General features: G+C 33.8%; 1 protein-coding gene and 1 pseudogene across 2 annotated transcripts in view; one reads left to right on the top strand and one right to left on the bottom strand.

Annotated features, from left to right (window-relative positions):
- The window catches only part of CFAP299 (cilia and flagella associated protein 299), a 503,911-nt gene that overhangs the window by 232,673 nt on the left and 245,387 nt on the right, over window positions 1–25,851 (top strand). The gene's annotated exons all lie outside the window — the stretch shown is intronic.
- Window positions 11,889–12,007, bottom strand: LOC112476363 (annotated as a pseudogene).

Here is a 25,851-nt window from a genome sequence, read left to right as displayed (position 1 = left end):
TATAAGTTGACCACAGAAAAGTAGGAATGTTTTATTCATTCTCTTCAAGTATTTTAAGTATTAGAGTTGTTTCCCAGTTTGTATGGAGTTGGGTTTTGGGAATCAATGCTATTGTTTGTAGGCCCCTGTCCTATCTGTTAATTACATTTGTAATTTGTATTCCATTTTTCCTTTCTGTATATATAACATATCATCTATTTACATGTTAAATTCACCCCAATGAAATGTTAATGTCAGTTATCACTGAAATTTTTGCTATTCTTTCTATCTTAATGAGAAGTGTTATGATTAAAATTAACTGCTACCTTAGAGTATTTTAAGTCCTAAGGGGAGATTCAAAACAAATAGGAAGCATGTTCCTGACAGAAAGTACTCTAAGAGGTGCATTTGTTTGATCAGAAGAGAAAAACATGATGTTAGCATAATTGTGCAGGAGACACCTTTGGTTGCATTTATACTAAATCTCTATAAATCAATAAATTGAATTATAGCCCCGTTGCCCGTTTTATTGTTGATATATTTAAATGTCTATCAACTAATTATATTTTAAGCACATATTATAGTATTTATTTCCTCAATGGTAAAGAACAGTAAAACTTCATTTGTATTTTAATAAAATAATTTATTTGAAAATATCTTTTTTTGAATTAATTAATCAATTTTTAATTCTTTAATGTCACCACATATTTGAAAATCTCTTTATTGCATTGTCTTTCCTGCCCTCTGGTTAGGCAATAAATGTTTGCTAATACTGAGAACCGAAGAGGCTAATTTTTAGTTATAGAAGTAAATTAGTTTACTAGGATTTGAGCTTAGGGAACTGCAAACAGAGTGCAGAATTTAGAAATCACTGACTATTTACTGGTGAAACACTGTTCATTGACTAGGTAAACAGTGGTAGGGAAGCAAACTTGTACAAGTGCAAAGTAAATAAAAATGCATTTACTTTTTCTAAGATTTCCATCTATTTGTAGAAAAGTATTATGGGTTTTTGAAAGTCAGACTTCTTTACAAAGTAAAGCTTTAGTAATATTTCAGTTCCTAACTTCAGTGTATCGAACAGAAAATTGACACTGCTGATTCACCCTATACTGCTCATGCATCTTGATACTTCTAGAAACAATAGCTTAGAAGTAATTTATACCTTCCCTTTTTATTCAGCAGCCTCTGCAAGAACTTTAGGACATTATTGAAAGAAACTACATTATTGCTTGAGGACATAGAGTAGGTTTAGCTGGGTGGGTATCTAGGCCTTCAGTGCCTCTTTCAAAGTATAGCTCCCTTGGGAGTCACTCTCAACTCCATTCCATCAGCTTCTAGGGACCAGGTAATTAACCTTAATTATCTACTGCTTAGTTAATAACCCTCTTCAGGAAAAGGGACCTATTTCCTCTGACTGTTCGATATAACCCCATATGCCTAAGAGTTAAGCTCATATAAAATTATGACAAATATCACATTGTATTGTATCATATCATATCCTATTCCCATGTAAGTTTTGTTTGTGTGTCTTCCCAAGTGAACCGTAAACTTTCATCTAGATATTACAATGCTAGAACCAGATTAGTGTGGTCTTTCTTTGTGAGTCCAGGCCTTCTGGCTGCCTCCAAACATATAAACTGACAATGAAAGGCTAAGAAGACTCTCTGTTAACATGTGAAGCATCTCATGGTCATGATTAAAAGTCAAGTTACTCTTTCAAGTCTTTGAAGAAAAAATAAGAGGTAGAACAAGATATATTTCTTGGAATTAAGAGGTAAGAGGCATTGCATAAAGTCAAGCTTTTTACAAAGAAAAAAACTTATCTGCAAGATGTAAAAATTTTATCTCATGAGCATGTAAGTAAAGAGAGTAAATAGCTTTTTTTTTTTTTTTCCAAACAGAGGCATAGGTCTGAAGGACAATGAAGCAAGCAAGTGATTCAGTAATAATTCAGTATAATTCTCTCAAATTTTTGGTCAAGTGTTCTTAAACTCAGAAGTATACCACAGATATACCAAGATACAAAAAATGTGAGGACCTCTACTATGTTAGAAAAAAAATTAGGGATATATAAAAATAATTTTGTGGAGAAATGATATAAAGTAAATATCAATGAGGTCTTTAGAAGATAAAATGGAAACAAATCAAAATCATATAAAAATAGATGAGGAAGCAGGAAGAGAGTAATTTCTGAAGGCTTACAGCCAAATCAGCCACATGAACTCTGATTATTCCATAATTTTCATTACTAATAAACTAAAAAATACATTAAATCATTTTTTTTCCAATCCATTTGAAGATGAGGTAACTAATAACAGGTAGATTTTTACTTAGCGTAATAATGGTAAGGTATACTATATTATACATATAAATATAAAAACAATTAGTTAAGAGCTTAAAATAAAAACATTCCAATAGTATAAATTAAATAACAAAATTTTTTACTTAAAGCACATGTGAAACCCATACTAAAATTATTCATTAACAACCAGAGGAAATTTGACATCTATATTTATAATATTTATTACTCTTTTGGGTTCCTAACCCCAATTTTAGTATGTGTGTGTGTATATATGTAGGCTTCCCTCAAATTAACAAATAATTCTCAGACACCAGCAAGGTATCCGAGAATTCACCTAAATTCTGACACTATCTACCTGGAGTTAGAATCAGATTCCACAGGTAAAGAGCTCAGTCCCACATGACCACCATTTATTTCAGACGCTAGTCGCAAGCCCATGTTGTTACCTATGCTTCTGACAGACCAGCTACAATTCAGAGGCTCCACAAATTCCCTCCAATTCAGAATGCCAATTGCAAGCTCAGGTTGTTACCTGTGCTTCTAACCTACTAGCTATAAATCAGAGGTTCTCACAGTCTTTCCTGGGGATCGATTAATTTGCTAGAACAGCTCACAGAATGTAGATAAACCTGTTTACTAGATTACCAATTTATTTTAAAAAAATTAAAGATATAGATTAACACCAAATGGAGGGATACATAGGGAGAGGTCCTGAAAAAAGGAGCTTTTGTCCTCATGGAGCTTGGGGCTGGCAAGGTGGCAGATGGAACTGTTCTGGTTCTCCAGCCTGGAAGCTCTTCAAATCTCCTCCCTTTGGGTTTCTTTGGAGATTTCATTGCATAGACATGATTAATTAACTCATTGGTCATTGGTGATTGGTTCATACTTTAGCCCCTTTCCCTCACCGGTAATCAGGGGTGGGACTAAAAGAGTCAACTCTCTATAGATGGTTGGTTTCCTTGGCAACCAGCCCTTATCCCTAGATGCTTTCCAAAAGTCACCTTCATTAACATAGACCCAGTTGTGGTGGAAAGGGGCTTGTTATGAAAACAAGACACCCATTTCACCTTTATGGCTTTGAAGCATTTTCAGGAAATGAAGACAAGAAAGCAAATATTAGAAGAAATAATGTTCCTATTGCTCTTATAGCTCAGGAAATTTCACGGGTTTGGGGGGCTTTGAGCCAGGAACTGTGGATGAAGACCAAATGGATATGAGAAATACGTTTTGGTCATATATATATATATATATCAATTACTAAAGTGATCTTTGGTTACCTATCATTTTTCAAGTCACTTAGACATCAGGGACAGTTTTAAGTGGTTTATTTTATTTTATTAGAATTGATTGACTTAACATGTGAAAATACAAACTAAGATATGAAAAGAATTACTTCTACAGCATTAAAATCCAGCTAAAATCAGTTTACCCCCAAAGTAAATACTTGGAAAAGAACCCATTCCAGTTCACACTATTCTGTTATGTTGGCATGGGTTACTTATCAAAACTCATTGAATCAAAATGCCACAAGGTGGCAGTGGCCTGCTCAGTCAAGGTGGAGTCCTTTCAGAGGGCACTGAAGGCCCTTCTCTTCAGAGTTTACATTTCATTTCCTTCTTATATTTCTTGATAATTGAACTTCTTACTTAAGACACATAGAATTTTCTGAATATATTTAATGTTGAAAAACATTTAATGACTCATTTCCTTGACCTTTGTTATGCTTTTTCATTCTGAAAGAAGAAGAAACCAATAAGGAAAGAAAACATATATTTATTCTATATTATATACCAACCACTTAACTAGATGCCTTACATGTGAAGGCAAACTAGATGTAACTATAATACAGTTAAATATTTAGTAGATATTTAGTACTCTTGAAAGCTTGAATACAGTAGTATATTTTTCTTCATCTCAAAACAGTACAGATATTTATTAAACAACTGGTAAAACTCTCACTCTTCACACTTCTATCACTGGCTGTAATAGGTGATTTAATTTGACTATATAAAATATCTGTCCACACTTACATTTTACGTTTAGACATATATTCCAGGGTGATTGTGTCCAATACACTTTTGTAATATCTCTTTTTATATTGCAGTGGGCTAAGCTGAGATTGAGAGAGTTTGTCATGACATGGTTAACTGCTCATTTTCCACTATGAAAATGACTAAGATCTTTTAAAATTATTTTCCAATTTCCATAGAAACATATTGGTATAGTAATGAAAAATACCATCAACAATCAGAAGCATTGAGAGGATAAGATAGAATTGTGAAAACAATTTTTAAATATGTGAAAGATAAAATGCAAGGCATTTTGTCAGTGTTGTTATTCTTAGATTGAATGCTTTATATTTTCATGAGATACGTTTATGAAAAATGAAACAAAAAAACCCAGTCGTCTCATTGGTACACACTTATCACAACACCTACAGGCAGAGCACAGCAGTCAAGGCTGTGCAGTGAATTTACAAACAAGAATCTTTGGGGTTGAATGTTTGCCATCACCCTTGCTTGTTGGTCAGAGCAATAGTATAATGTGTAACTTCATATATGGGTGGCTTATCAGGGAGGATGATTCCAGAGAAGAATGAAAAGAACCATCTGTTGAAAAGGGGGTAACTGTTTAGTGCCAAGGATGTCATGGTGATGAAGGAGATGCTGTTCTACTCTCAGGAATAACAGATAAAGTTTTCTGAAAAGGCTTCGTGATTGAGAGCCACTGGGACTCTCTCCAAAGATGTTCATATAACAGTTTTGAAATGATTAATAAAATTTTCATTTGTATTTTGTGTTTGATCTACAAATGAATAAACTTAAACTATGTTACTGCTGCTTCAGGATGATGGCTTGATTCCTGATGCCATACTGATAAATTCGGTTTGCTCTCCTTATTCTTGTCATTCTCATCACTTGCTTTAATTAGTTCTTTGAGGTCATGTTTAATCAACTTTACACTGATGGACTGACAATCTCTCCTGCCTCTTTTGTCTTCTTAAATCTGTTCCCTATAAGAAGTCAAAGTACTGGCTTTGGAATAAAGTAAATCTGAGTTTAAATTTTGGCCTAGTCACTTTCTATGAGATTTTGGCCTATTTATCTCCTGTAAACCTTATTTATTTTTCTTTTTTTGGCCTATAAAGTGAGAGAAATAATAGCTGCCTTTGGGGGTTGGTTTGTGATGAAAACTAACACAAATATGTAGAACACCTGGCCTACAGTAAGTATTTAAATAAATGGACACTACTCTTTCTGTGACTGCTACTTCCAGGCTCTGCACTTTCTCAACAGTTCGATCTACTTCATCATCAAATGAGTGACCTTTAGCAAAATCACTGACACCTTTTTCTAGTGGTTCTCAGTGGATTATTTCCAGCAGACTGCTTCTCTCCTTCAATTATTACTGTGACTATTTGGTATATAATGAAAATATTTTTCTCTAGGATACAGTTATAGGTGAAAAGTCATACTCAATTTTATCTAAATGCTTTGAAATGTGTGCTGATTGTTGCCACATAAAAATTATTTCTTTTCTTTTTTCAAGGAGTAGGCTTAGACTACTGAACACCCTTAAGAGAGTAGTTATATTATGAAAACTCATGAAAGATTAAATATCAGATTCTTTGAAAATTGTCTTTGCACTCACTGAGTAAAAAGTTTACCTAATACTTAAAGACAAACATTGCAGATCTTGGGGTGAATAAGACAAGCGCTATCTCTAGAAGATCTTAGCTGTAATTATTTGTTTATAAATAATTAATATAACATGATAAACGCTTCAAATGAGGGGTATGCAAAAAAGGAAGATATTTGACCTGCGTCTCTAGGAAGTAAGAATTTTGTAGGCCATTAGGGGAAGTAAGGGTTGCTGAGGAGAATGTATTGGGGGGGGGGCGGAAAGAAAATATTTCAGGTAGAAGAGCTGGCAGGGAGAAAGACCTATAGTCTTAGAGTGAAACTTTTTGAAACTTGATGTTTTGGCTGACGGAGAAGGCACTGAAGTTTCAGTACTGCAAGCTGAGACCATAGAGCTAAGTTGGGGGTCAGACTGTAAAAGCCTTGAGTGTCATTCTTAAGAAGTCAGACTCTATCTTATAAACTCAGGGAACAATTGGATTTCTTAATGCAAAGATCTGCAATGATCATTTTGATTAGAATAATAATTCTTCTAGTCATGGAAAAGGAGAAACTGATAATGGAAGACTAATTGGGAGACTGTTGCAATAGTCTAGTGAGAGACGATGTAAAATGAACCAAGAAGGCCAATAGCATTGAATAGGAATACAGCAGTTCAGGTGTAGGCTAAACCATACAGGGAGCTTGTGTTGTCCTCTTCAGATCAACACAGAACAACTTTGCCTGCACTATGGCTCTACTATCAGACCATCCCCAGAGACTGGAGAACATTGATCAGCATTCTGTTTCAAATCAGAGTATGCCAATTTTTTCTTTCTTAAAGACATTTATATAGGCATCTTTTAAAAAATCATCTTGTCTCATAATATATTAACTTTGTTGGCCTCTATAATTTTTTTATTATCAATATGTATCTAATAATAACTTACATTCTGGTTTGGATAGCACAATGAGTTCATATTTAAAGCACCAGTTCTGTTACAAACAATAGCAGTAAAAAGATGCAGATAAAGAAAATCTAAAGATATAGCTGGACTCAAAAGCAAGATTAGTATCTTTATAGACTAGAAGTATAAAGTTGTGGGTGAGTCTATAGCTACAGTCTGCTGGGGTCTAGCTGCTGAGTCAAATCTCTATTGCAAATCTCTATGCAATACTCGAAACTAGAGAGAGAATGCTTACTGCTTCATGTCTGGGATGAGAATGACTCTTGCCTAATCCAGTTCATTCAGGAAAGAATAGAATTATGGTTGTGATTGTGATCCTGGGGCTATGGCTTTGTAAGACACTGTAGACCAAAGTAAGTGAGAACACCAATACATCACTTTTTTAAAAAATTGGAAATGATTGCCTAATGCATTATTACTGATATCACCATAAAGAAGTAACTATTTTATGGTTTGGTTCTGGATTTAACTCATTAGGGGATAAGTGGAAAAAACTAAAATGCAGAGGAATAAAAATATAATAGGGGAAAGAGAAAGAGAAAAAGGAGGGGGACAGAGAAGATTCCTTTCATTCAAATAAGCTTGCAAGCCAAGATTCTGAAGTGTATGAGCAAACCAATTAATATTTAGAAACACAGCCCACAAACTAGGCAAATCTTCACAAGAACGAAATTAACTTTAAGAAATAGTCTGATAATAATATTCATCAATAAAGAACAAAAATTATCAAACAAAGCAGAAATGAAACAAAAGTAATTTAGATATGAATAGAACCAAGTCAAAGTTTTAGAAATCTAATAATTTTTATTGAAATTATGAAAACTTCTAAATGGAATAAATTCTAGACTGAACATAGTCTAAGAGAAAATTAGTAAAGTGGAGTAGAACTGAGGAACTTACCAAAAATGCAGCACAGAGAGGTGGAGAGATGGGAAATATTGAAACAGCCATGATATAAGGAGGAAAGATTGAGAGGCTCCATCATACTTTGAATAGGACTTTCAAAAGCAAATCAAAGTAATGGTACAAAACTAATATTTGTGTATGTGCCTGTTTATCCATCTGTCTGTCTATCTATTTATTTATTTATTTTTGTAGCAGATGAAAAGAAAACACTGATTAAAAGTAGAGTAAAATTATTTCAAATTCAACCTCATCACTTTACATTTGCATAAGTTGCATATGCCAGATTTATTTTAGCAGTTATTAGAAAAGTCTTGTCTTTCAAAATGTCTTAAAAGGGAAATTCACATCCTCTCTTAATTTGTCTTCTGCTTTATAAGTTGGCAAATAGCATAATTTTATAAAGCATTAATTTGAGTAATGATTAAATTAAGAGTATGTTAAGTAAATTCTGAATGATGAGTTTAAGAAATATCACATTTTTGGATGCTTAGAAAAGATTTTAGTGGAAACCATATGTTCGTATTACTTGTCTAATCATATTTTAAGGCCAATAAAAGACATAAGTTTATTTTTAATAACAAAAACTTTGATAATTCCTTTAATATTTATAGTTCAATGATAGTAGGTATTAGTAATCTAGACTCTAAATACATTCCAAATTACATAATTTAAAAAACCCCACCAAATTAGGTAATGTAATATGTTGAAATTTTGTAAATATTTTAATGCAGTTGTAGAAGTACTAGATTAGCTAAGATATATGATATAAAAACAGACTGCATTGCAACTATAAGTCAATCTACCTAGGAATTCTTATTCTAAGGGCTTGCTTATAGATGTACCTTTTACAGTTAGCTCAAACCTTACAATTTATAAAATAGTTTCCTTGGTATAGTATTTAAAAATATCAATTGCTTTCATATTTTGGAACAGAAATCATTCTACAGTTTCCTTCTCTTCCTTTAAAGTCTTTAGTATTTTTCTACTTGCATAAACTTGTTGAAAGTCTGAAATAGCCTAGGGACTTGGAAAATGAATTTCGTAAAGGCCATGAAGACTCATTCAAAGAAGGACAAAGACATAATGATGAAGTTTTCGGCTTATACATTTAATTATTTAGTACGTGGGATTTAAATTATTTACTATTTATTATTATTATAGATGAAATTAATGATCCATCTATTATCAAATAAAGACCATAGCGCATGATATTTTTATAAGTACTTAAATAAAATTAGTTGATTAATGATAGATTTTCCATGAAATAAATGCTAAAAATAGGCAGACTTATAAATCATTTTTTTCTTACCTAAACAAACTATAGAGTTATGTTAACATATTGCTTTGGCACAAAATGTTTTAGAGACTGATTCGGTTTAAAATGAGAATAGACCCTTACTCTATCCCCAATCAATGACAGGACAATGTCATTTAGACTGATAAAATATTTAAATTAGAAAGCATAAAAGAAGTATGATTAGTTGTAGGGCTGTTCATAAAATATAATTGCTTCCTATTTTAGTGTTGTTTAAATTAATTATAAAATAACATTATTTTTATATCAATTGGCTCAGTCTTTGACCTGCTAAACTATTATATTCACTACTATTTACTAGGATTACCTTTTTAACTTTAATTTCAGAGTACAATAAAAGTGTTAATTTTGAGGATGTTGAAAGTTGCCAGAATAGTAGATAAGAATAGTAAACTCCATTGTTATTTTATAATTTATTTTATATGAAGTATTTGTTGATGCAGTGTTATATAATTGTGCCTTATCGATTGTATTTATATATATTAGTAACTAAGAAATTATATAAATTTCATGAGATAAGGCAAATACTTCAAATGGATACTCACATAAATATAAAGCATAAATTGTAAATTAAAGAATAGGGCTAGAAATTAGTAGTTGATAAAATTAATATTTAAATATATAGATATGGTAGGATTCCTAGCTATATGTATCTTTTTCCCTTTTAATAATTTGCCATTAAGCAAGCGTCTCGTTCTTTATGCTTTTTGGTATATTATAATCCTAATATCTCAGATGTTCAAATATATATATTTAATTTGAAAATGAAGAGATACTTCACTTTGCCTCTTGCAATATTCAAGTACTGTCACAATTCTGTCTGTACAAACATGTTGTTTTCGACTTAGTCAATTTACATAAATTTTCTTTCAAATATTTCTTCTTTTTAATCCATATCGTCATGGATTATGGTTGCTTTAGCCATGTTAACAATGGTTAACAATTAAAATAACAATGGTAAAATGTAGGGCAAAGACCATTTTCTCTATAGTTTCATGTTATAGTTCATATTATTGATTAATTTCATTATGACATAAGCATTTTGTGATAAAATAATTTTATTATATCCAAGTTATTTTGTAAACAATGTTTTTTCACAAAAGCCAAATATACCTGAAATTATTATTAAAATGAAATTATTCATTTCCCTCTTTCTCCATGTTAGCTTATTCATGCATTTATTCAATGAATCTACATTTATTCAGCATCTATATGTGCCTAGCAAGTGCTAGCTGCTGGCGATGGAATTTTAGACAGTACTAACAACTCTCTTGACATTATGGATATTAGTTCTTCATAGAAGAGATGAACCATAAACAAGTGAACAAATGAATAAAATATAGTGATAACTATAATACTATGAAGGAAAGAAGGATCAATAATAATGGTATATGGGGAGAAGACTAATTTACATATACATACATATTAGAATACACACACTGTCACTTTCTATGCATATTAATGAGAAGTAAAATCATTTTGTGATGAGGAGGTATCTTTTTGCAAATTTCTATGCATATAGTCAACACTTTAATAAAACTAAGAGAAAATAGACATTTAAATATTTCCTAAGATATCACTGATAGACTTTTTAAAAACCCATTTATCTGATTTGTAAAAAAAAGAAAGAAGAGCTTAAAAATGATCTTTATGAATAATGCAGTTTTAATTGAAAACACAATTTGATAAATGGACAATTTTCTTTGAGTTACTTGTATTTGATATCACAATGCATTATAAAAATTCACCGAAAAGACATATTAAACATTTTCCTTCTCTTTAAAATGACACTTTCGAAAAAAATTTAAATATCTTTACACTATCATTTATTATTAAAATTGAGAAATGTAAATCATATGCATTATGTTAGTTGAGTCCTCTTTCCTCCTTAAAAAGTGAACATGACTACTTAACTTTTTAAACTACAATTTAAAAATTACCATGCTAATTTTAATATACCTTATTGACTTGGTTTAATTTTCCATTCTTAGCACACATTTTACTAGAGTGTGCCATGGCTTTAGGGTTCTACATATGGCAAGATAACATCAAGAATGTAGATACTTTCCTTCCTGCGTTTTCATTGCATCTAATTAAGATTACAACTAAACTGACCATTAAAAAAAATAAAATCTTTCTCTTTTTCTTGCTTCTCAATTTCATGGGAGAATAATTTATTTTTAACAGTATTTTGTTCAGAGACCAAATTTGTACAATACCAATTATGTTATTGTATAAGAAGCAATATTTCCTGAAAATAATTAATCTTAATTACAGGTTTTTTCTCCATGGTTTAACATTTTCTCTCTTTAAAACATGTTTAATAATACCGAAAACAGAATGAAAAACTGAGGAACTATTAAAACAAAAACATGAGTGTGAACTCTTGCTCACTGCAAGGAAAACTCTTGAGAAAGCACAGCATAATGGTTAAGAGTAGAGGTGTAGGTGCTAGAGCCAGATCAAGTTCAGTTCAAATCAGCTCTGTTTCCAACCTCTGCAGCAGGTTAGTTAATCCCTTTGGTCTTTAATTCTCTCATGTGTAAAATAGAGAAGATAATATCCACCTCGGTGCATAATTTTCATTTTATGTATATGTAAAATGGTACATTTAAAAGTGTGCCTGTTTTTTATTTTTTTTAAATAAACACTATTAATGTAAGCTATTATTTTTAACATTTCCACACCACCATTTATTTATTTATGTACTTATTTATTTATTTATTTTTAGGCAAGGCAACCTCACAGATTGCAAGGACCTAGTCAGTTTACAATCCCTTATTTTTTATTTTTTACACCTACAGCAACTGGTCTTCCTAGGTGGTCTCCCATCCAAGTACTAACCAGGCCCAACCCTGCTTAGCTTCCGAGATCAGATGAGATTGGGTTTGTTCAGGGTGGCATGGCCGTAGACTCTACATCACCATTTAAAACATTGTAACTTGATTGCAATTATCATAATGAAGTGTGTTCTTAGAGCATATAGGTTGAATATGTGTGACAAAACACACTTTAAATTTGTTTCGGTTGGCCATTTTAATTGAATCATTAAATTGTACTCACAAGTACAAGCACATCAGATCTCCTAATTTGGATTTTCCAAGCTTCTAAAAGGCATTTAGGGATACTTCAGTTCTTTGGAGACATTATTATGAACATCTACTATCATTTGATTATATTTTTATTAAGGTTATGGTTGACGAAGTTCCATTTAGTGAACTTGGAATGAACAAAATGTGAGTAGTGAAATTCAATCGACCTTATGTCTTCTACCGAGGTCATTGTAATTAATTCCTTATTACATTATCTTCCAAAGGAATTTAATAGATGAAATTATTAATTATACAAAAAAGTGTCCTTCATATAGGCATCCTTAGAGTGATCTAGCTTTGTACAATTCTATAATTCTTAGAATTATAAAGTAGGAATTGAATTTTGTGCATGTTTACAGAAAAAAATTATTTCTGATATTCCAGTTCATCTTGAGTTTAATATAAGTAGAACTAAGATGAAAACAGCTGAAATAGTGATTGTCATATGCAGCTTTCCCCTCAGAAAGTGTGTTCCATGAGAAAGAGCTACCTGCAGAAAACTGAATCTGGAATGAAATCTTCCTTCTATAAGTGAGAGATATAGAATCTGCTTTTCTTTTCTCCTTTTTTCTCCCTACTACAGCTAACTTGTAACTGATAGCACTTTCACTCTCCTACTTTACTTCAATTATTTTAAACTTTATTAAAATATAGCATTTTATTAAAAGTTAAAATAAACTCTCCAAAACAAAAATGATGACATATTTAATATATGTTAGTGGTTGCTCTGTCCTCTTTATCATCCTCTGTGACTTATTCTTAGAATCGAAATTATTAAGGAAGAAATGTAAAGATAAAATAAAGAAGTTATTTTATTATTTTGCATGCTCATTTATATTTCCACAGCTGCCCTCAGATTCCTCTCAGGTAATTCGGCTATGAGAGCAGCTGTGGAAACATAAACAAGCATGTCAAATAATGAAATTCGCTAGAAAACAGGTTTTTATGACCCCTATTAATATCGAAAGTAACAGCAGACATTCATTTGTCAGCATTCTAACAACCCTGGGCACTCATTTATTCAACATTTACTACCTTAGGTAACTGCAGAGAATTTGGAGATCTTAGATCTTTTATTAAATATGGTCCATAAGTGGGTAGTTTCACATTCTGACAGAAATAGAAATTATATATTTCCTGGAAGAAATTTCACATAAATACACAAAGGAAATGCACCATGAAAAGCAAATCTTATCAGCATTTTTGCTTGTTAATAGAAGTCTTAGTTGATTACCAAAATAACAAACCTTTTGAGTACTTGCTCAGTTGTCATGTACTATGGCTGCTAATATTCCTCAGAAGTTTCAGAACATAAAGGCCCATCTTTCCTTGAAAGAGAGAATCTGCTTGACTGAGCAGAACAGCAGCCTTAACCTTGGCCATTCAAGTGATATCAGATGCCACAGCCAGATCATCCACAGACCCTTCCTTTTCAATATTAAAAGATCGGCTATGGTGAATGGAGCATTTCATTTATAACCATTCAGAAATTTTATTTAGTGTTTCTAAAAGCTTACTTTTCAAAGAAAAGCAAGTAAACCATTTCCCATTTGAAAAAAAAAGTACAGCTCACTGCCAGCGTTAATTTAATTTTACATAAACACGCTCTTTGAGGCTGAAACAAATCTGACTGGTTTTGAATATGAAAATAAAATATAAAAACTGTTCTTGGAGTTATTTCTAAACAGAACTTGTCTCTAATCCTAATGTAACAGAAATGTATACATAAATCGGATTTATCAAAGGAATCTTAGGCTAAAAACTTTAAGAATGATGTTAACAGCATACATAGAAATGCTAGGTTTTCTAGGATTTGACATTTTCAGCAATCGAGAATTACTGTATTCTATAAATGGAAATACCACTACTAAAAACAGAATACTATAAATAGAATAATGTCATATGTTTCCAAAGACTATTGATATACTAGAGTGATGTGAAAATAATAATAAGGTGAGGTATTTCATGGCGAACTTTGGGGGTAAGGTCAGAACTGTAATACGTGAGTTATTGGGGTAAATGCTGCAGCCTCAAGTGAGTATTCTCAGGGCAAACAGGAAATGGGTTAAATAAAAAAATAAAGTATTTTGCAAGGTTATAAAATTGTAACAAGTTTTAGCATTTAGTTTCTTAGCATTTGTTCATGAATACTCAAGTGACTTGAAGTATTAGGGTCTGATAACATTCGCCTAGACCAAACACCTTCAAATTAAAAATCAGGAAATTCAGATAGGTCAAGAGACATGCCTAGTATGACATAGTTGATAGAAAAAATTGTTCTAAATCAATATATCTTGGCATCCTAGATTTATGATTTACTCAACACCACTTATAGAAAAGTACAGAGCAAGAGTCTGCAAAGTATGGACTGTGGACCAACCTTGCTGTTTGTTTTGTAAATAAAAATTTATTGGAGCATAGCCATGCTCATTTATTTACATATTGTCTATGGCTGCTTTTCTGCTAGATGCCCAAGTTTACAAATTGTAACAGAGACTGCATGGCCCACAAAATAAGTACTATTTGGCTCATTATAGAAAAAGTTTACCAACCCCTGATATAGAGAGTTGAGGTAGGAAGACATGCTAGAAAAGAGAAAAAATGAAGTTTTTTAAAAAGTGTTGTTTAACGTGCCTATAAAAAATAGTCTGAAACTTTATTCTGAACCTCCAGTCAAAAATAAAGATTATGGCCACCCAAAGATGGTATTAAGACTGATTGTCATAAGTTACTTTTGTTCATTTTTTGAAAATCAAGAATCTAAGATCCATTATATTGTGTTTAATAAAGATAAAATGTTAGTATGGAAGAGCTATTAAAAAAGTATGGATAATATTCCCTAAATTGTATTCCACCAAAATAGAGGGAAAATAAGAAAAAAAATCATTGTCAGCAAGGTATAATAGATATAATATACAGTAAAAAGGAGAAGTGATAGACATGTATTTTCATTCTTGTGAAACTCCCTGACTTAGGAAAGAAATGGTTGTCAATGCCTGTGCATTTCCTTGGCAGATTATACCATGCTGCACAATGGCAGCATTTGTCTTTGGTCTGTGGACCTAAGACATTCAGTATCGATGGGACCTTTCTCAGTACAGGTAATAATAAGGTGGTCAGTCATGCAACCAAAAGATCGAGTTTAAAGTTAAAATTAAAGAAGAATTCCCAGCACTATAGCATTTCATTTTATGTAAAGCTTTCCACCAGTCAGGCTCGTTTACTTGTCATAGGTCCCCAAATGAGAATACAAGGTCGACATGAAAGATACAAACAAGTGAGGTAGTTTCATTCCATAGAAAAGAAGCTAACAGAAACACTAGGACAAGCCTATTAGATGACTTAAAAGAATAGCAAAAAAGAGTAATTAACACAAGTCTATAAACTCTATCATGTCCTTTAAAAAAGAACATGTCCAAGCAGTAGTTCAACTAAAGGTCATGGTACCTTACTTCCCTGGAGAGGTCACAGTTACAAAGAACAGGACAGTGTGTGTGTGTGTGTGTGTGTGTGCGCACGCGCGCGCGCATGCGTGTGTGTGTGTGTGTGTGTGTGTGTCTGTGTGTCACACTTAGTCAACTATCTTAAAATATTTAGTTTATAATATCATGATTGATTTCTGACAATAAGGAAAATTCTTTTTCAGTTAATTTTCTACTTGCAGTTAGCACTTAGGTGGGAGGAAACTGGGGACTTCAGAGACTTTTGAAGTATTCGGAGTCCAGGGAGATTCACTTCACCAAATCCTTTTGTGTTGAAAGATGGGGAAGCTGAGGCCTAGAGAGCCCCATTTCCAGAGTTACACAGCAAGTCAGAGCAGAGCCGCTAGATCAGAAACAAATGACTCCAACTTCCTATAACAGGCTCTTTGCACAGTACCACTCTAATTCCCCTCCTGGAGAACTTTTACTCGATTTACTTGCTGGGTGATAGCAAGGAGTTAGTTATGTTATACCAAAGGACTCCGATTTGAAGACCTTTCCTTCAACATGTAAAGATTATCATTCATTTTGCTGCTATCTATGTTTGGGATACTATAAGTTTTGAAGCTTGTTTAGCCATCCTTCTCGGATCTAGTCATAGGTCCCCAGATGAGAATTCAAGGTGGACATGAAAGACACAAACAAGCAAAGTGGTTTTATTTCAAAGAAAAGGAGCTAGAGAGTTCCAGAATCAGAAACATTAGGACAAGCACACAGAGTGACTTGTGCTACACCTTCCTGAGAATACAGGCACTAGATTACACTTCAGTGACTATATCGATTCCCGGACTAGAGTTTCTAGATCACCAAAACTATCACATTTCTTGGCGGAAAATTTTTTTCTTTTTCCCTCAGTGAATGTTAAATTAAAAGTCCAGAAACAATGCAAAGGTGATGCACTATGGATGCGTGCATCCATTCGTACATTCGATGAACATTTTAGAATGCTCATTATGTATCAGGTTGTCTTCGTCTTCTCAGGCTTCCATAACAAAATATCATAGACTAGGAGACTTAAACAACAGAAATGAATTTTCTCGCATTTTCTGGAGGCTGAAAGGCTGAGATCAGAGTGCTGGCATGATCATTTTGCGGTAAGGACTTTCTTCCCTTGGGGATGGCTGCCTTCAATGTGTCAGAAAGAGAACAACAGTAAGCTCTCTGGTGTCCCCTCTGACAAGGTACTAATTCCATTATGATGCTTTCCCCACCAATGACCTCATCTAAACCTAATTAGCTCCCCAAAGTTCCTCTTCAAATATCATCACACTGTGCGGGGCATGGGTGTGGGGGACGCAATTCAGTCCATAGCACAGGAGCTACACTAGGCACAAAGGATACAGGGATCAATAAGACACAGGTATTTCCCCTACTAGAGAAGACAGATTTAAAAAGAAACAATCATAATGCAATGTGAAGAGTGTTATAACTGAGCAAAATACAAACCCTCTAAGGAGTGTACTGGGCCATAATGTCTGTTCTTTATTTCATAGAGTAGATGAAATTTAAATAGAACTCAGAAAGACATGGACTTTTTTTTTTTTTTTGGTGTGAAGAAGACATAGATAGGGGATTATAAATATTCACAGCAGGACCAGCTACATAATTTGAGAGGGGCCCAGTATAAAATGAAGATGGAGGGGCTCTTGTTCTAAAATTAAGAATTTCAAGGAAGCGACAGTAACACATTAAATCAAGTATGGGCAAAATGACAAATATTGTATGATTCCACTTATATGAGGCACATAGAGCACTCAGATTTAGAGACAGAAAGTAGACTAGTGGATACCAGGAGTTGGGAGAGGGGAGAATGGGAAGTTAATTTTTAAAAGGTAAAGAGTTTCGGTTGGGATGATAAAGAAAGGTCTGGCAATGGATGGTGGTGATGGTTGCACAGCAATGTAAATATACAATGTAAATGTAAATAAATTGTATACTTAAAAATAATTAAAATGGTAAATTTTATGTTATGTATATTTTACCACAATAAGAATAAATTAACCATGTGCAGGACCCTTCTGAGTCCAGAGCGCTGTAGAGCTGCCGGGAGGTACATCAATGAAGCCAGCTCTGATTTGTAGCATGCTAGGGGAATGGTAAGTCCTTAGATCTGGCTAGAATCCTGGAGGCGTGTATGCGTGTGTGTGTCAGGGCTAGCAGGATGTGACAGCTGGAACAGCAGACTGAGACCAGGCTGTTTTAGCAGATGGCATTGCTTGCTTACCCAACCAGTTTTTACTCTTCTTTCCTTTTAATAGGACACATGTTTTGTTCAGGTATACATTTCTTGGGCATAGTAATCCTATCTCGAGCTCAGAGTTTAATACTGATTAGCCTATAAAAATAAAGTAGTACCAAGGGTATATCATTGCCAGTGGGTAGTTAAGCAGTAGCCCCAAATACATCTTCATACATTTTCCTCCATAGAGTACTAGGGAACGCACAAAATTATATTTCAGGATTAGTCCTGGGAATTTCATAATTCCCCCAAAGTGAACTCCAGTAGTGACACTAGATATCACCTGTAATACTCATTGTATTTGTTTAAATGTAGTCTGTTTTTTCTCTGTGTCTATTTTCTAGTGAATTATTATTTTTCTCCTGTGTGCACATTGTTTATATTCTGTGTCTCAGAGGGTTACTCAGGATTAATTAGTGGCCCCCTGTGTATAGAAAGTGACAACTTCTGCAGTTTATCATTGAGGAATATCAATTACTTTGCTCTATAAATCCAGATGATAATATTTTGAATATCAGTGCAAGTATTAAAGCAATACATAAATAAATATGCTACATCCAATAATTATATTTTCCTGGGTAATTTTGTCACTATAGATATAAAATTTTAATACATGCTAGATATGACATCAGATGAATTATACAAATTTGAATAATTTTATTATGCAGAATGGTATATTTCAAGACATTTTTCTTGGATCATCAAAGCATATTTTTACAAATAAGTCTTTACATCTATGTAGATATAACATCACATCTAAATTGAAATTCAATTTCAAAATGGTATTTATTGGGAGCTTGTATGACATTTTGCCCTATTTGTCAACTGCTGTGAATAACTTAAAATTAAGTATGTACAATTATTGTGCTAGGTACTATACAGAATTTAATCATGAATATGAAATCTACCCAAGCTTATATTTCATGCAAGAGTACAAATGATTGTAATAAGAAAGATTAGAGAGGGTATTATATAGATGTGACCTAAAAGGGCATTATATGGCCCCCAGTAGGGGATATTTGCTTATCATTGAGTTAAACAGGAAAAAGGTATCAGATGATGTAGGCAGAGGGCACAGGGAGAATCTGTTTTAGCTGAGGTCAGGCAAAGTACAATTCTACAGGTACTTAATGAAGGGATCATTCAGAGTAAAAAAGAACTGCTGGTTTAAAGCGTGTACCTACTTCAGGAAAAAGGGATGATTCAGTTTCATGGATATTTAGAGGTAACTATATGAAGCTAATAGGGGGGATGGTTATGCATTTAATAGGACTTTGAACGCCAAAGTATTTGTATTTAATCTGTTGCTTTTATGGTATTAAAACATTTATAAATTGCAAATTATCATTCTTAAACTTCTGTTTAGGAGAGTTTAATCTGTCAACAGTGTGAAGAATAATTTGAGCTATGGAAGGATAGAGGCCAAGGGATCCAGTTGGAAGGTACATGGTAAACATAAAACCTTATGGGAATTGGCCACAGACTAAATCTGATTTTAAGTACTGTTCTGAATGATCTAGTTAGCCAGGGGAATGAATGGTGGCATTTTAAATTAACTAGGAAAGTCGGGAGAACAGTTGCTTTATGACAGATACTATTTAGGCATTTCACAAATGAATAGGAGCTCTTGAGATCCATAGTGCCAAAATTACCAGTGTTTATACTGATAATTCAGTGAAAAGCAGATAATTCAGTTCCGCCAGCACATCCTAGGTCTGCTACATGGTCTGTAGCAGGCCAGAGCCTACTTTAAGTGCTGGGATGTTTAGCCGCTAACAAAACAGACAAAAACAAAATCCCTCCCCTCATGGAGATTAGTGGATTTTAGTGGTGGAAAAACAGCAAGGACACCGAGTGAAACAGGAGGAAAATCGAGGGATGTGCTAAACTGGGAAAGTAAAGGAATCGTTTAAAGAAGGGGAGCTTGATCTACTGGGCCAAATGCTGCTGGTGGATTAACAGGAAGACAAACAAATGGTCATTAGCTTTGTCAAGATGGACGTTGTTGGTGATTTTGTTATGAACTGTTTAGAGAGAGAGGTGAGGATGGAAGCCTGAGTGGAGTGAGACCAAGATAAAAAAGGAAGAAAAAGAAATGAACATAGACAACTATACCACTCGTTAGAGGAGTTTGTTATAATAGAGAGTAGGGAAATAGGCCAATGGCTAGAGAGAAAAGAGGAGTGACAGGGATATCTGCTTGTCTATTTTGAAGTGGACGAAATTGCAGCATAATTTTATATACTTGGAAAAATCCACTGGAGAAGGAAAAGTAATGGTAGAGTAAGTAAAGGGAAGAATTCTAGAGTAATGTCTTAATTGCGGGGGTGGGGGGATGGGCAATGGTATCAAGCATATAAGTTGGAGAGATAGAAAGATGGATACTTCACCTTGTATGATAAGGTGGAAGCAGCATTTTTGGATCCAGGTGCAGGGATTGATGGATTTGATCAGAGGAACAGGTGGAAGTTCTATTCTTACTATATCAGTCCCCATTCACTCCAGAAAAATAAGGATCAATGAAATTACCTGGGAATGAGGAGTTTTTTTTAATGTAACTCTCATCAGTAGTCAGAAAAATACTATTTTATAATTGATTTTGAAGGAAAAAAACGAATAATTTCATGTAACAATGTAATATGCCTTTTTGAAAGATACTTGTAACATTATACAGTACAGGATACTTTAGTATCTATATAGATATTGATTTTTACATCATGTGAATTCTACGATAAAGTTTTAATACCTCTAATGTCCATCAATAGGGAAGTAGTTGAATGCATTATAGTACATCCGCACTGGGGAATATTATGTAGCTATTAGAAAATAAATTTAAGTTAGATCTATAGCTGTTGGACTGAAGAGATTTACAGTATGTCTTTGTCAAATGAGAAAAGCCAGTTACAAGATAATGTGCTTATTGTGATCCCAGATTTTATAAAAAAAAATTATGTGTCTGTGCATATTTTTGTATATCATGTTATTACTATGAAAAAATAATGCAAAGGATACATAGTAGGTTATTAACATCGATTACCATTTTGGGGTAAGAATGAAAGGGTGATGGAGGGATTAACAGTTTTTTATAGCTTTTTTTTATAATGAGTTTACATTTTTTTTTTAAATTAAAAACTAATGGGCAAACAGGTCTAGAGACTGTGAATCATTCAATACAGTCTTTCAGTAAGCTACCTGACACCAGAAACTAGAGTTAATAATTCCATTTTATGGCTCTTTTCATAAAAAAATAAAAATCCTTATTGACTTTTCGCGTATTTTGGAATTTTCATAATACTATCCTGTTTTCTTCCTACATCCTCATGGAATTACAGATCAATTTGTAATTGGTATAAAAGAAATAAGCATTTGTCTAAGTGTTCTATTAAGGATAATCTCAGTTTAGCAGAATGCTTAGGGAATGCCAACCTCTGTTCCTTGAGTATGTTTTTCACTCTATTTGGAAGAATTTTATGCCAAAGCAGCTACTGCTGCTGTAATGGGCCTATGTGTGTCTCTGGGCCTGTTGCCTAACCTCAGCGGGCAGTATTTCTCATGCTTCAATATGAAATGAAATAATTTTTTAAATTCTTAACTCATAGCAAAAATGTGAGGGGAAAAAAGTTTATTAGATGCAGAAGCATTTATTACCTCTATCCTCACTGATCTTTCATCAGTGTTTGTCACTTTTAATCAAGCCCTCCTTCTTGGAAGATTTTAACTTCTTTGACTCTCTCCCACAGAAATCTTACCCACATTTATGTCTTCTAGCTCAGACTTCCTCCCTGAGTTCCAGAGTTCCACCTACTTTACTTGTAAGTAGAAGAGAGAGGGGGAGAGTGGGAACCAGAGATATAGCTACCGTTCTTTCAGTCATGGAGATAAACTTGGCTGGCAGAGAAGTGAGGCCCGTCATGAAGTACTTCATCCTGCAGCAGCCACGAGAGTGGACTCTGAAGTGGATTCTCTCTCAGCACAGACTACAGAAAGTCTGATAATTGTCATCTTTGATCCAGTTTCACTTGGCCTGTGTTTTTACAGATCGTATTAGTTTTCTATTGCTGCTATAACAAATTACCATGATCTTAGTGACTTAAAACAGCTCAAAGTCATTATTCTAAAATTTTGGCAGTCAGAAGCCTGAAACCAGTATCACTGAGTTAAATGAAGGTGTAAGCAAGGCTGCATTCCTCCTGGAGGATCAAGAAGAGAATCTGTTTTCTTGTCATCTTCAGCTTCTGGAGACCACCTATATTCCTTGGCTTGCAATCCCGCTAGCAATGCAACGTTGGGCTGAGTCTCATTGCTGCCATCTCTCAGGTTACCCCATCTGTGCTTCTCTCCACCACTCATAAGGACCCGGATGATCACACTGGGCCCACCCAGATAATCAGGATAATCTTTCCATCTCAAAGCTAGCCGATTAGCAAACTTAATTTCATCTGTAACCTTAATTCCAGCATATTCTCAGGTCCTAGAGATTAGAATGTGAACATCTTTGGGGAGCACTATCCTACCTAACACATGGGTTCACCCTAGAAAATGTATGCACATTATACACAGACACACGAACAAATACACACACACACACACACACACACACATACACACACACACACACACAAACACAAGGGAGATTAGAGTTGGGGTGTGAAATATTTATAAAATAATCAGAGAGGAGAATATGAGAGCAACCATGATATGAGTGGCTACTGTGTCTGGAATATTCCTTCCTCTGAACACCTCTTAGGAGTTCCAATAAAATCAAATTTGTCCAATAAAAGTTTATAAGAGTTTATGTGTTTGGAAACACAGTCGACTAACAGAATAACATATTTTGGTAACTGGAGGTAATTAATTCTTATTTCTTCCCTTATGTCCAGGCTGTTTGTGATAGTGAATCTCCCGATGCCACACTAGTTTAGTGCAGCTAGAGCTAGGTGGGTGGAAAGCAGCCCGTAGCAGAGGGATGCTGGACACCGACCTAATCCCCACCTTCAATAAGCTCATCTTTCTTGGGCAAATTGCAACTTGTATGTACCCATCTGAAAATGAAAATTTTCTTTCGCCTCCAAACCCTATGATTTTTATGGTCAATACTAACCCAAAATCATAATGCCAGGGCAAATTCCTCTCTATAGTGTAGAGATAGTTTGTCTTTTATTTTGCCTTGGAAAATAGATAAAATATTATTATTCAAATATGTGATGATATGAACATCAAGAACAGGAGGTTTGACTTTATATAGTGCAAGTAACTGCCTAGATTTAGAGCTGATTTAAAGTAATACTATATTCAGAAGCTGAATTAATAACTTTAAAGGTTACCTTTGCAGCAGTCAGTTGGGGAAATAGCTATAGAATTTAGGACTTAGGATGTTTGAGTTGCATGCCATCTAACTTATGGAATGTAAAATAACTAGGAAAGAAAGGAAGAGCTAACAGCGCTCTAGGTAGTTGAGATGCTTTCACATCACTTGGGTTATGTTGAGGCAGGGAGGAAATGTTGGCTCTTTCTCTAACTCAGTGTATTTTCCGAGGCCTTCATGACCTGGAAATCAAGCGCTGGTTACGCCCTTTCTTACAAACAATAGCAAGTGAAAACGAAGAAAGTACTTAGTAGACGTTATCTGCAAAGAGTTTTTGTTTAGAACCTGTGTTTTTTGCTATACCTGAATTGCTCTCAATTCGAAATATCTGAAATTTAGCATGATCTGCAAACGTGTGGTATTTTCCACTCTTTAACTTTTAGGACTTTTAACACACCAGTCACAAAAATGACAGGATCCTTTCCTAAATGTGGTAGTATATTCAAACCACAAATTAATGAAATTGGATGTTCGCAACTGCCAAACCACAACAATGCCTCCAGTGTCTGTAACCTTGCTTTGAGCTAGCATCAATGCATGTGTTCTACATCTGTATTACAGAGTTTAGCCTTGACATTCCTTCGTCCCATGCAATATTTGTTAAATAAAAGAAAAAGAAAGGGGCAGACATGCTTCACCCAGATGTGATATTTAGTCAGCCTGGAAATTCCTTCACTGTGGCTTTACTGTCACAGAACAGTACCGAGCCAGTGCTGGCCTCCTGCATCCAATTGAAATCGATGATTGCTGGTGACTTATTATCCAAATTTCTAATCAGCTAATTACAGAACATGCGCTGTGCAGAACAAGTGTGCTGCAGTTTATTCCAATAGAAGCTTTATTCTCATTTCTTGTTTACAAATTCTACATTTAATTAATTATCTCCTGTGTGAGCCACGTTAATTTTCGAGTCTTTAAAAGGTTAGGAAAAAAGGAATCCAAATCATTGTTAAAGTTTTATCAGAAAACAAGGTCATGTGTCACATCTTCATTATATTCATTTCTAGAAAACAAAACATGATGATTTTGACTGGTGATAGTCACTGTTTTCCCTCAGTCTGAGACAGCAGATAATGTGGAAAGTCTTGGTACTGCTTTTGTTCTTTCCACCTTCCCTTTTCTTTCTTCTCTTGCCCCTTCCCTCTCCTCTTTTTCTTTCTCCTTCCAAAATTTAAGCCATATTTAGTTGTATTAATTAGGTAACTTAAATGCAGAACAGATTAATAAGTGTTTCCATTTTATAATATATTCTCCAATCCGATACTATGGTTTTGAAGCATATAAAGTTAAAAAAAGATTCGTAACTGGATTTCAATTAGGTTTATCAATTCTTTGCATATACAAATATTTCTAGAGTGCTGAAAAATAGAGTGTAAGAATATAGTTTGTTTTTCAAGTATACAAACAGTTCTTTAAAAAAATTTGTCAACTGATAAATATAAAGAGTTTCTATGCCTACATTGCACTGGCTGCTCACGTGCTGGTGAATGCTAGGGTTTTGCAGAGGCTTTATGAACATTTTTTAAAATATAATTTAAAACAGTGTTATGTATATCGTAAGACTTTTTGTGTCCACCAATTTGTTAACTTATGAAAACAAGTATATTTTTGGTGAAGATCATGAAATAAACTTTCTCTTTCAATCACTATGCATATGGCTCATCTTACAATTTTTTTAATCAGATGGATGACTATCTTTGCAGTAGTCATGTTAAAAAGAAAAACTCACTTCTACATAAGGCATGTTCCCTTATGTAAATGGTGGAAGTAAAAAATAATTTGACCACATTCAGACCCATGGAATTCAAAGTTTATTATGCATATTTTATTAAGCATAATAGGTACAGATGTGTATGGATATTATTTATAAATATGCATACATAAATATGCATAAATGTATATACATAAGTATATAGATAAGCGTATATTTGTAAATAACTAGATATATTTAATCCTCAAATATGTTTACTGGTAGAGATGTGTGAACAGAAGTTTAGAGGCTGCAACTGAAGAATGTGAGTTCTATAAAGAAATGGATATTTTTATCCATATGCTTCTAGAACCTAACACAGTTTGTTACATGTTTTGAGAGTCAATAATTATTAATCCAGTTAATTGATATTTTCAACTCACTTGCATAGAGCTCAGTCAAACATCAGTCAAGTCTCAGACACATATGTTTGGTGTATGCTCTTGTTCTTGTAGTCAGTTGAGCAATATCAAGTAATGTTTTGTTTTTCTTTTTAATTTAATTTTATTAGTTTCAAGTATACAGTACATTGATTAGATATTTATATAGTTTATAAAACGATCCTCCTAATTGCTCTTTCTCTCCTCTGGCTCTCCACCTAGCCATGACATTAATGCTGACTGCATTCCCTATGCCGTGCTCCCCATCCCTGTGCCCATCTATCAACTGCTAATTTGTACTTCTTTTTTTTTTTAATTTTAATTAGTTTCAAGTATGCAGTACATTGGTTACACATCTATATAGTTTATAAAATGATCCCCCCAATTGCTCCCTCCCTCCCCTGACCTTCCACCTAGCCAACGTATTAATGCTAACTGCATTCCCTCTGC

This window comes from Pteropus alecto, unplaced genomic scaffold, assembly GCF_000325575.1.
Source record: "Pteropus alecto unplaced genomic scaffold, ASM32557v1 scaffold161, whole genome shotgun sequence".
NCBI classification, from domain to species: domain Eukaryota; kingdom Metazoa; phylum Chordata; class Mammalia; order Chiroptera; family Pteropodidae; genus Pteropus; species Pteropus alecto.
The sequence above is the reverse complement of the archived record's forward strand: the minus strand, read 5'-3'. Positions and strand labels throughout refer to the sequence as shown.